Raw genomic sequence first — 11496 nt, forward strand, 5'->3', positions numbered from 1 at the left:
CACGCCCGGAAGATGTTCGATGAAATTCCCGAACCAAAACTTTTAAGTGCTTTTCATTCCTAGCCTTTGGAAATTGTTGATTAGGGTGATTAGTGGTTAGATAGACTTGTTTATAATGCTTATTGATCATTTGATTGCCTTTGAAAGAAGTTGATAATTGATTGATTAGTAAAGGGATTAATCTCATGGAAATGTGTTAGTCTTGCTTAGTGTTCTATGGCCTAAGGATCATTCTTTGTTATAAGTTGTTTGAGCCTCCATAACCCATCTCTTTGTCATTCTAGTCAATTGCCTTAACCCGATAATTTGTCTTTTAATTATTGCTTAGTAATTTACTATTTCTCGCCTTGTTGGATTTCAAAACCTGTTAGTCTTTTGGTATTTACTCTCTTTTGTCTTGCTTTGCATTATTTAGTTTGAATTGCATTGTTAGTCAAGTTTAGAGAACCTAATCAAATATCTTATTAAGCTTAGATTAAGCAAATTTGTGTATTTTTGGTGTGTTAGTTAATTGCTCCTTGAGCTTCGATAATTTAATTGATCGGGTAAAAATCGCTACATCAATTTGGCGCCGCTGCCGGGTAGCAATATCAATTAGCCATTAGGATTTCATTTTTGCTTGAGACTAAGCCATTTACTTTTCGCACATATGATTAAATTCACACATCTAGTTGAGATGATGAGTTCTCTTTGGTTTGTTGTTACTTCTTTGATTCTCTTGTGCTTTCGAAGGTACTCAAATCAAAATAAGAAGAATGGGAAGACAAGGTCATTTAAGGTGTTGGATGTGTACATTCGTAATAACACTATTCAAGCTCCACAACCTCAAGATTTGAGAGTAAATCCAACTTATGCTCGAGAGGAGACAACCACAATCGGAAGCTTTGATGTTCCTCATTGTCATGAGTCAAGATATGGAATCCGATCTCCTCCAATAGAAGCCAATGCTTATGAAATCAAGCCAAGCTTGATTTGATTGATTCAAGGCTCTCAATTCTTGGGACTAGCTATGGAAAATCTATATGATCATTTGGACTCATTTGAGAGGTTGTGTAGCACATTTAGAATTGGAGGTGTGCCCGAAAATAGTATCAAGCTCATTTTGTTTCCATTTTCTCTTGGAGAAAAAGCAAGCCGATGGGAGAGAGCTATACCATCACATTTGGTCAATTCTTGGGATGATTGTAAGAGGATATTCCTTCTCAAGTTCTACTCTAAGCAAAGAACGGCCAAAGTGAGGAAGGACATAATGGGTTTTGAGCAAGGAATCAATGAAAGTTTCTATGAAGCATGGGGAAGACTTAAGGGATATACTCGAGATTGTCCTCATCATGGATTCAACAAGGAAGCTATCCTTAGTATTTTATATAGGGGAGTTAGTAAGGAGCTAAAATGGAGATTGGACGTGGCTAGCAAAGGAAGTTTTGTAAATCTCACTATCGAACAAGGAGAGTTACTTGTTGAGAATTTGGCCGAAAGTGATCAAAGGTGCAATGAGATATGTGATAAATCGTCTATAGAGATATCACAAGATGGTTACACGTGGAGATATTTGCAAGATAAATTAGAGAATGTGGAGAAGTTCTTGAAGATGCAACAACAACAAGAGGGATTATGCCAAGTTCAACAAGAGCAAGGATTTCAACCAAGTCCTCAATTCACAAACCAAGGACAATCTCATATTCAACCTCCTCCTCAAGATAATGACGTGAATTCCATGTTGAAACAAGTTTTAGAAGGCCAAACTAAGGATTATATGGATTTTGGTAAGAGATGTGTCGATATGCATAATAAGATTGATGAGATGTACAAAGCTCTTAATGGTAAGATCACTATCTTGGCTTCTCAACATGAAGATATGAAGAGTAAGAAAGTGACTAGAGACTTGACTTATCAACATGAAGATATCAAAGTTGTTAATGTGTGGAATAAAGACACCCTAAAGCTTGATGAAAAAATCTTGGATTGTGAGTGTCTAGCCTCTTTAGTTGATGAGTTTAAAGACAACAGTGAAGAGGAGTATTTAGGTAAAGCTAAAAGAGGCCTTGAAGCCAACAAGAGGAAGAAGAAAAAAACCCACCCTCCCAAATTTGTTCCTTCCTCTAACACCATGAGCTTGCACCCCTTGAAGCTAATAGATGGAACAACTGAGTATAAGGTGAAGTGTAAAGGCACTTCTACACCTTTTGCAAGTGTCAAAGCAAGAATCCAACCCGAACTTCAAAACGACCAAGATAGACTTCAAGAGTTCCTCTCAAGGGTCATCACTATCAACCTCAATGGTGGAACACGGTCCAACTATTCCCACCTCCACTCTCCTTTAACCCCTCTAAATGGTCTACCAAGGAGTTCCATACCTCCTCCTCTCACTCTACTCCCTAAGGTTCACAACTAGGGCCAAGGTATGACATCACCTTCCATTGTATATACCCACTTTAAGTCTTATCTTAGTTTTTTTCTTTTTTTTGTTAGTCTCTTCCTCATCTTTTTATCACACTGAGACGGTGTAAATTAAGTTTGGGGGAGGGACTAGGTATCTAACATTGTGTTTTATTTTGTTTTTCTTTTCTTTTAGTCTTGCATTGTGAATAGCTATGTTTTGAGAAAAAATCAAAAAAAAATTGCAAAATTTGAAAAATCCAAAAAAATGCATTTAGTTTTGCATAGTCATTTCTATCTCTAAGATTGAGTCTAGTAGCATATAGCTTGCATTTGCATAAGCATTGGAAGTGATAATTCATTTTCCTTGTAGAAATTCAATCTTATGACTGAAATTAAAGCCCTCGATCATAGTTCATTGTTGCTTGATCATCTTGGAAATAAATGAAAATTCATTCTTAGACCTTTGCATTCTTTGAAAGCAATCTCTTCTTGTGTGAAACTTACATGATCTTTGAAGCATCTCTATGTATTTGGACTTAATTTGAATCTAATCCTCTCGCTTATTGTTTTGAATGCATTCTCATGGTAAATTCTTCTTAATCGAATCATATACCCTTTCACCACTCTCTTGAATGATTCAAAAGTCCCCTTTACCCTTAACCTTAACCTTTCTTTTCATCCCATGAAATGATTTGCGAGTGAGGCCTCTTCTTGATAATGTTATAGATTGTGAAATCTTGAGAGAATCGAGAACGACAAGGTATTAGCTCTTGTTTTAGCTAGTATTTGGAAATTTTTGAGCTAGCTATTAGGTAGGGAATGAAAAAGTTAGGTGGTTAGATTGTACATTTGGGTTGGATTTGGGAGAAAGAAGAAAAAGAAAAGGTTGAAGATGAAAGGCTTGATCATTGAGTTTAAAAGGAGTCCCAAGGGAATTAAAGTCATAAGAAAAGAAGCTCTAGTATCTAAGTAAAAGAAAGAACGAAATGGGCAAGATAGTCCCCAAAAGAAAAGTCTTGCAAAGGATGAGAAAGAAGGTGGGATTAAATAAGAGCTTAGTGTTTAAAGAAAAGGTTCACTAGGTGGCTAATGAATAATAATGTCTTGATCATGAGGGTTGTGTTTTGATAAGAAAAGAGACCAAAAGTGTCCAATGTGTATGGTTTGAAAAGAAAAAGAAAAAGGTTTGCAAAGGGTAGAGATTAGGATCTTATATCTAAGATGGGTAGAACAACAAGAGCTAATCTTTGTATGCATAAATTGTTCTTTGTCTTAGATGGATTTCATGATTATCTAGCATTCCTTTCATTTGAGAGTTAGTCACCCAAAGAAACAAACAAACAAAGCCACCTCAAAAAGCCTTTGCACTAAACCGATTGAGAATGATTCACTTACCATTTGCGAGACCGCGCCAAACACTTTAATGAATGTTAAAGAGATGTTTCAACTTGATTGTGAGTCTTTGCTAATAGTTTGAGAATGAACTAGAATTATGCATTAACTTGAGTATGAGAAAATATTTGAGAGTACGATGATTGATTCAAGCACCTTTGAACTATCTTTGAGGACTTTTGTTTGAATCATTTGCTTGATATTTTGGGGTTATTGAATTCCTCCTTCACACTTCTTCTCTTGGCCTTTATTTAGACTGTTTGCTTGAGGAAAAGCAAAAGGCAAGTCTGGGGGAGTTGATACACTCCATATTTACAGCTTTATTAAGGGTTTTAGTATCAGTTTTTATCATGTTTCAATTAAATTTTCATTGTATTTTGTTGCATTTAGTGTCTTAATGAGTCTTCTTGCTTTTTAGAAGTCATATAGTGTCTTTGAGTGTGTTTTAGTGTGTTTTTGGTGTCTCTTAAGTCATTTCAGGTTAAGATAATAGAAGACACATGTTTGAATGCAAAGTGGAGAATTGATGATGTAGATCCAGTCCGAAACCCCTCAAAGATCAACTAAGATTAAGGCTTTAACTTGTGCTTTAGCTTTGAAGCTCTGAACAAAAGTCATAGGCAATCTAATTATCTTTTTAACGGTGGTGGTTTCAAGTCAATCAGATTTATGGTTCATGAGTTATGACCGATTTAGTGATAGTATATCTATACAGAACGAAGATAGAAGCCATCGAGAATTCCAATCGACCAATAGGTCGGTTGTCTGGTCGGTTGGAGTGAAACAGATGCCAAAACAAGTTATCAATCGACCTTACAATCGACCGGTTAGATATAAAGACTTTGGGGTTGACCCGGTTCATCTCGGGTTGACCCGGATCGATTTCTTAGACTATATAAGTGTTTCAAGGCCTAAAAATATGGATCTTATGCTATCTTTTGTGCTTGTTTTTCAATTTCTTTTCTATCTTTGGAATCTTTGTATGAATCTTAAGTAAAATTATGCAATTTAATCTTGTTCTCTTTTAGTTTTATCTTCTACTTTTCTCTAATTATGTTTTTTCAAAGATCAATTCCATTGCTTTGTGGTTACATGATCATGAGTGAGTAGTCTCTTAGAGTTCTTGGGTTTTGGTAGATTAGGATGATTTAGTAGTTGGGTTATGGAGTTTAGGACTAGATTGTTTATGATCCTTGCTTATTGGTTGCTAATAAGACTAAATCAACCCAAATTATGTTGATTTAGAACTTAGGAATTTCACGCCCGGAAGATGTTTGATGAAATTCCCGAACCAAAACTTTTAAGTGCTTTTCATTCCTAGCCTTTGGAAATTGTTGATTAGGGTGATTAGTGGTTAGATAGACTTGTTTATATTGCTTATTGATCATTTGATTGCCTTTGAAAGAAGTTGATAATTGATTGATTAGTAAAGGGATTAATCTCATGGAAATGTGTTAGTCTTGCTTAGTGTTCTATGGCCTAAGGATCATTCTTTGTTATAAGTTGTTTGAGCCTCCATAACCCATCTCTTTGTCATTCTAGTCAATTGCCTTAACCCGAGAATTTGTCTTTTAATTATTGCTTAGTAATTTACTATTTCTCGCCTTGTTGGATTTCAAAACTTGTTAGTCTTTTGGTATTTACTTTCTTTTGTCTTGCTTTGCATTGTTTAGTTTGAATTGCATTGTTTGTCAAGTTTAGAGAACCTAATCAAATATCTTATTAAGCTTAGATTAAGCAAATTTGTGTATTCTTGGTGTGTTAGTTAATTGCTTCTTGAGGTTCGATAATTTAATTGATCGGGTAACAATCGCTACATCACTTCCTCAATCTCACATGCGAGATTCACAATACAATCAACATAACTCTCTAAACAATGAGAGATCCTTATTTATACTAGTAAAAGTCTGTTGCAGATCTAAAATATCTTCTTATTCCTTCATATCTCGCTTAACGGCTTAATTTTGAATCTCCTCACCCGCTTCTTCACTGTTGCCTGCACACTTGCGCCTCACATACACTTTGCTGGGCTTATCAATACCCCTCCTCCTAATGATACGAAGCTTGTCCGCAAGCGCAAAATCCGGAAACTGCTGTTCCAAAGCGCGAACTTCCTCCCAAGAAGACTCATGATCACGCAAACCAGCCCATTTCACCAACACTTCCAAAATACCAGCTGGGGAATAGCGAGGATCCAACAGTTCTGCAGGTTCAATGACTACCTCATCATGTTCAGAGAAAGACTGAGGCAGAGGTTAAACCTGCTGATGAACTCTCAGAACCTGTTTCGATTGAGATACATGAAACACATGATGGAATTTAGAGCCTTCTGGCAATTCCAAGCGATAAGCCGCCTTTCCAATGCGTTCACTGACCCAAAACGGACCATAAAACTTGGCAGCCAACTTCTGGCACAAACGCTTAGAAACAGAGAATTGCCGATACAGACAGAGTTTCAAAAAAACCCAAGAATCCACAGCAAATTCCACATCACGACGGTGTTTATCGGCATTATTCTTCATCAACTGCCGAGCATGAAGCAAATGAGCCTTAATGTCATCCAAAAATGCATCACGCTCCTTTAACAGCTTCTCTAACTCAAAGTTTTTGGTAGAATTAGCTTCGAAATGGATCAGAGAAGGAGGATCACGACCAAACACCACCTTAAACGGAGTTGTTTTGAGAGCAGTATGGAAAGAAGAAATATACCATAACTCAGCCCAAGGTAAGTAAGCTGCCTAGGTTCGTGGATGAGCCAAAGCAAAGCAGCGCAAATAAGTTTCCAAGCATCGATTAAAGACCTCTGTCTGTCCATCCGTCTGCATATGAAGCAGTGCTATACTTGAGCTTAGTACCCGACAACTTAAAACATTCCTTCCAAAACAAACTCAAAAACACACTTCCACGATCAGAGACAATAGAACCTGGAAAACCATGAAGCTTAATAACCTCTTGAATGAAAGTCCTGGCGACATCAGAAGCAGAGAAAGGATGTTTTAAGCCGATAAATTGCCCAAACTTGCTCAATCGGTCCACCACCATTAAAATAACATTGACCCCTTGAGACGTACCTAACCCTTCCACGAAGTCCATTCTAATGTCTTCCCAAATTTGTTATGGTAAACGAAGAGGATGTAGCAAACCAGCAGGAGCTAAAGTAGAATCTTTGTGAGTTTGACAAACTCCACATTCAAACACAAAACGCTGCACATCCTTCAACATCCCATTCCAATAAAAAGATTGTTGCAAGCGTTTCAACGTCTTAAGAACACCAGAATGGCCCCCAAACTGAGTGCTATGAAACTCCTCCAATAGCAACTGAACACTAGCACCAGAAGAAGGTAAAACCAACCTGTTATTGTACCAAAGACGTCCCTCTTGAACTGTATCATGTGGAAAACTGAGAGAGTTTTGCAAACAGTCCCTAATATGTGATTGAATAACAACATCCTCTGCGGTTTCTTTGTACAGGTCTTGTAACTGTAAAACAGAAGGCACAGTCAAAGCAAACAACTCCAAGGAAGCAACCTGATGAGGAATACAAGATAAACCATCTGCAGCTTTATTATCAATTCCCTTCTTGTAAATGATATCAAAATCAAAAGGAAGAAGTTTAATAAGCCATTTCTGATACTCCATTGTCACCTCACGTTGTTCCAACAAAAATGTTAAGCCCTTTTGGTCAGTGTGGACAATGAATTTATGACCCAACAAGTAATGCTTCCATTTTTGAATAGACAACACGACTGCCATCAATTCCCTTTCATACACAGATTGAGCTTGTTCTCTAGCAGCCAACCCATGACTAAAGAAAGCAATAGGTTTCTGCTCTTGCATTAACACAACACCTAAGCCAAAACCCGACGCATCAGTATCCAGCACAAACTGTTTTGAAAGTTTGGCAAGGCTAACACTAGAGCAGAAGCCATACCTTGTTGTAACTTGACAAAAGCTAGTTGAGCATCAGGACCCCAAGGAAATTGATCTTTTTTCAAAAGCTTCGTAAAAGGTCTAGCCAACATCCCATAACCTTGCACAAAACGCCGGTAATAACCCGTCAAGCCTAAAAAACCACGCAATTCTTTCACTGATTTAGGCGCAGATTCAGTCATAGCTGTAGTTTTAGCCGGATCAGTAGAAACTCCAGCATATGAAATAATATAACCAAGATAGTCAATTGAAGATTGAGCAAAAGAACATTTGTTCTTGTTAGCAAATAGTTGGTGTTCGGAAAAAATTCTTAACACCACCAAAAGATGTTCCACATGCTCATGCATATTAGCACTATAGACCAACACATCATCAAAGAAAACCAAAATGAATTTCTTGAGATAAGGTCTGAAAATAGTGTTCATGAGTGCTTGAAAAGTTGCTGGAGCATTGGTAAGCCCAAAAGGTATAACCAAAAAATCATAGTGACCATCATGAGTACAAAAAGCCGTCTTCTCGACATCCTCATGCTTCATACGGATCTGATGGTAGCCAGCTCTCAGGTCCAACTTAGAGAAAACACAAGCACCATCCAATTCATCCAATAATTGATCAATATCCGTAATAGGGAATTTGTCGAGAACAGTCGCTCTGTTTAAAGCACGATAATCCACACAAAAACGCCAACTATTATCCTTCTTCTTTACGAGCAAAACTGGACTAGAATATGGACTGCGACTAGGTTGAATAGTGCCAACTTGCAGCATTTCCTTGACCATCTGCTCCATCACTTCCTTTTTAGCATGAGGATAACGATAAAGCCTCACACTCACAGCACTTAAACCCCTCAACAAATTAATAGCATGTTCATGACTACGAAAGGGAGGTAAGTCCACTTGAGTAGCAAACACATGTGTATACTGTTGTAAAACTGCTTCAATCTCCACAGGCCAATTCAAAACAGGAATTTGTTCTACAGTATGCTCCAAAAATGACACCCCTAAATCTTCATTGTAAGGTAAAGTATCATGTTTCAAAGAGAAACAAGACAAATGTAGTTCAGAATCACCAACCAAATGCACTTGTTTACCCTGATACGCAAATGACATCTCATGTGTCCCCCAATTCATGTTACAATATCCCAAAGTGCGCAACCATTAAATCCCCAAGATGACATCCACCTGACCCAGCTCCAAGATTATAAAATCAGTAGTGAATGTCAACCCTTGCACAGTAAAACTGACACCTCTACACACACAAGAACTTTTCACAGTCACCCCAGTACCCAGCAAAATATCCAAATGAGCATTGGGAAGACCCTACAACTTCAAACACTTTGCCATAGCAAACGTAATAAAGTTGTGAGTAGCTCCACTATCCATCATAAATAAAACTTCACCCTTACTGATCTGTCCTTTCCACTTGGTAGTATGGGAAGAAGAAATACCCATGTATGAGTTGAAAGAAAGTTTCGTTAATTGCCCTGTAGGACTGTCCACAGAACACTCTTCATCACCATGTTCCTGCAAAACTTCCACAACAAAATCATTCAACATAGTGAGCACTTGCAAATCTTTGTAAGGACAGTCATGGTCTTTAGACCACTTCCCTTGACAACAAAAACAAAGATGTTTGCGATGCATTTCATCTAACTTGGCACTGGCATGACGCAGTTGTGGTCTCGGACTTGCTTTCGTGGAAGGTCTCTCTTGAACATTCTTCATAGGAAGCTTAGAAGCATCTGAGAAAGTAGACTTAGAGCGCCAAGTATGAAGAGGCGTAGGGACATAAATTTGAGCATCTGGAACCCTATGAATAGGTGTAACTCCTTCCACTGGACACTCTTTTTTGCATCATTCTCCGCAAAGTACTTGATTCTATAGATAAAGCCACATCAATCAACTCAGGAAGATCTTGTGGTTTCATCATATACACCAACTCTTGCATCTCAGGTCGTAAACCATTCAAGAAAATCCCTTCAAGTTTCAGATTATCCAACCGTGACACATGCGCAGAGAGATCCTCAAATTTATGGACATAATCAGCCATCGAACCATCATGTTTGATGTAGAATAGACTCTAGCTAGGTCCCTTCACACGCATATTCCCAAAATGCAACAACAACCTCTTCTTAAATTGAGACCAGGTCTCAAATGGCAAGCAATTGATCTCCAAATTAAACCAGCCCAAAGCATCTCCTGCCAAATGAACAGAAACCATATCCAATTTCTCGGAATCGGAGAAACCACCAGGACAAAAATATCTCTCAACCAATGAAATCCAACCATGAATATAAACCCCAGAAAACATAGGTATATCCACATTTTTCAACAATTTATCAAGATACTCAGGTCCAAAGGTACTCCGACGCGGTTCCGAGTATCGAGGAGATACTTGATTTGAATATTCTGGCGATGACGGCTGCGAAACGCGGCTCTGAGTCTCCGACTCCTGTTCTGTGTTAATTGGAGGCAAACGAAGCAAGATCTGATACATCGTTCGCTGTAATGTTTTGCTACAAATCGGTTCATCACAAAGCTGTGAAGTCAATGTGTTGATGCGATCAAACAACTCTGGAATCAGATCAGAATCGTCCGTCGCTGCCACTTCAGATTTGATCGGAGACAAATGTGAACAAGACGCCATTGATGATCTTGAAATCGATTGATCATTTGTCATGAGCGCACCAAATGATAAGAGAGAACCACTAATACTTGTATTGAAAACCTCTTAGTACAATAACAGAGAGAGACTAGCTTAATATCACTAGCTTCCTCAATCTCATATGCGAGATTCACAATACAATCAACATACCTCTCTGAACAATGAGAGATCCTTATTTATACTAGTAAAAGTTTGTTGCAGATATTTTAGAGAATTTAAAATATCTTCTTATTCCTTCATCTCTCGCTTAACGGCTTAATTTTGAATATCCTCACGCGCTTCTTCACTGTCGCGTGCACACTTGCGCCTCACATACACTTCTCTGGGCTTATCAACATGCAAGTGGCTCCATGGACAATGCTAATAAGTTTGCTAGGCTCACTCAGAGATTGTCTTGATCTTACAGTGATCTGAATATGAAGTTTGAAACTCTGAATTCCAAGATCAAGTATATGGACGGCAAAACTGCTTCTACTTCTGCCCCAAAGCCTGGCCAACTCCCAGGAAAAGTTGTTCAGAATCCTAAAGAGTTTGCTCATGCCATCACGCTTAGGAGCGGTAAAAACATGCCTCCTAGACAAGTACCTATTGATGTCACTGAGGACAGTGGCGACTTAGAAGGGGAGGATGTATGTCAAAATGAAGATCCGAATATTCATCCGAAAGAATCAGAAGACGTACCTGACCAAGTTCCTCAGCCTATTGAAAAAGATGCTAAAACACATGCAGCCTCCTAAGATAATACTGCGAGATACGTTCCCCCACCATACAGACTACCTCTACCATTTACAGGAAGATTCAAAAAGCAACAAGCTGAGAAGTACAAAGCTCTCTTCGAAAAACAAGTGAAAGAGATTGAGTTGAGAATGCTATTGCTGGGTGCATTTGCGCTTGTTCGTCCTTATCAGAAGTTTCTTAAAGACTTGGTTATCGAGAGAGCAATAGAAGTCCAAGCCATGGTGATACTAAGTCATGAATGCAGTGCCATTATCCAGAAGAAAATTACTCCCTTGAAGCTTAAGGATCCTGAAGCATTCACTCTACCTTGCTCACTAGGCCCTCTATCATTCAGCAGATGTCTATGTGATACTAGAGCTTCTGTGAGTCTAATGCAGTTCTCTGTAGCTA

General features: G+C 38.3%; 1 non-coding gene across 1 annotated transcript; it reads right to left on the minus strand.

Annotated features, from left to right (window-relative positions):
• Window positions 1-1231: 1231 nt before the first annotated feature.
• Window positions 1232-1338, minus strand: LOC111829522. Its single transcript, XR_002832912.1, has one exon. It is a non-coding gene; the product is annotated as a small nucleolar RNA R71 (small nucleolar RNA).
• Window positions 1339-11496: the final 10158 nt, after the last annotated feature.

The sequence above is a fragment of the Capsella rubella genome, unplaced genomic scaffold (genome assembly GCF_000375325.1).
Source record: "Capsella rubella cultivar Monte Gargano unplaced genomic scaffold, Caprub1_0 scaffold_11, whole genome shotgun sequence".
Lineage (NCBI taxonomy): Eukaryota > Viridiplantae > Streptophyta > Magnoliopsida > Brassicales > Brassicaceae > Capsella > Capsella rubella.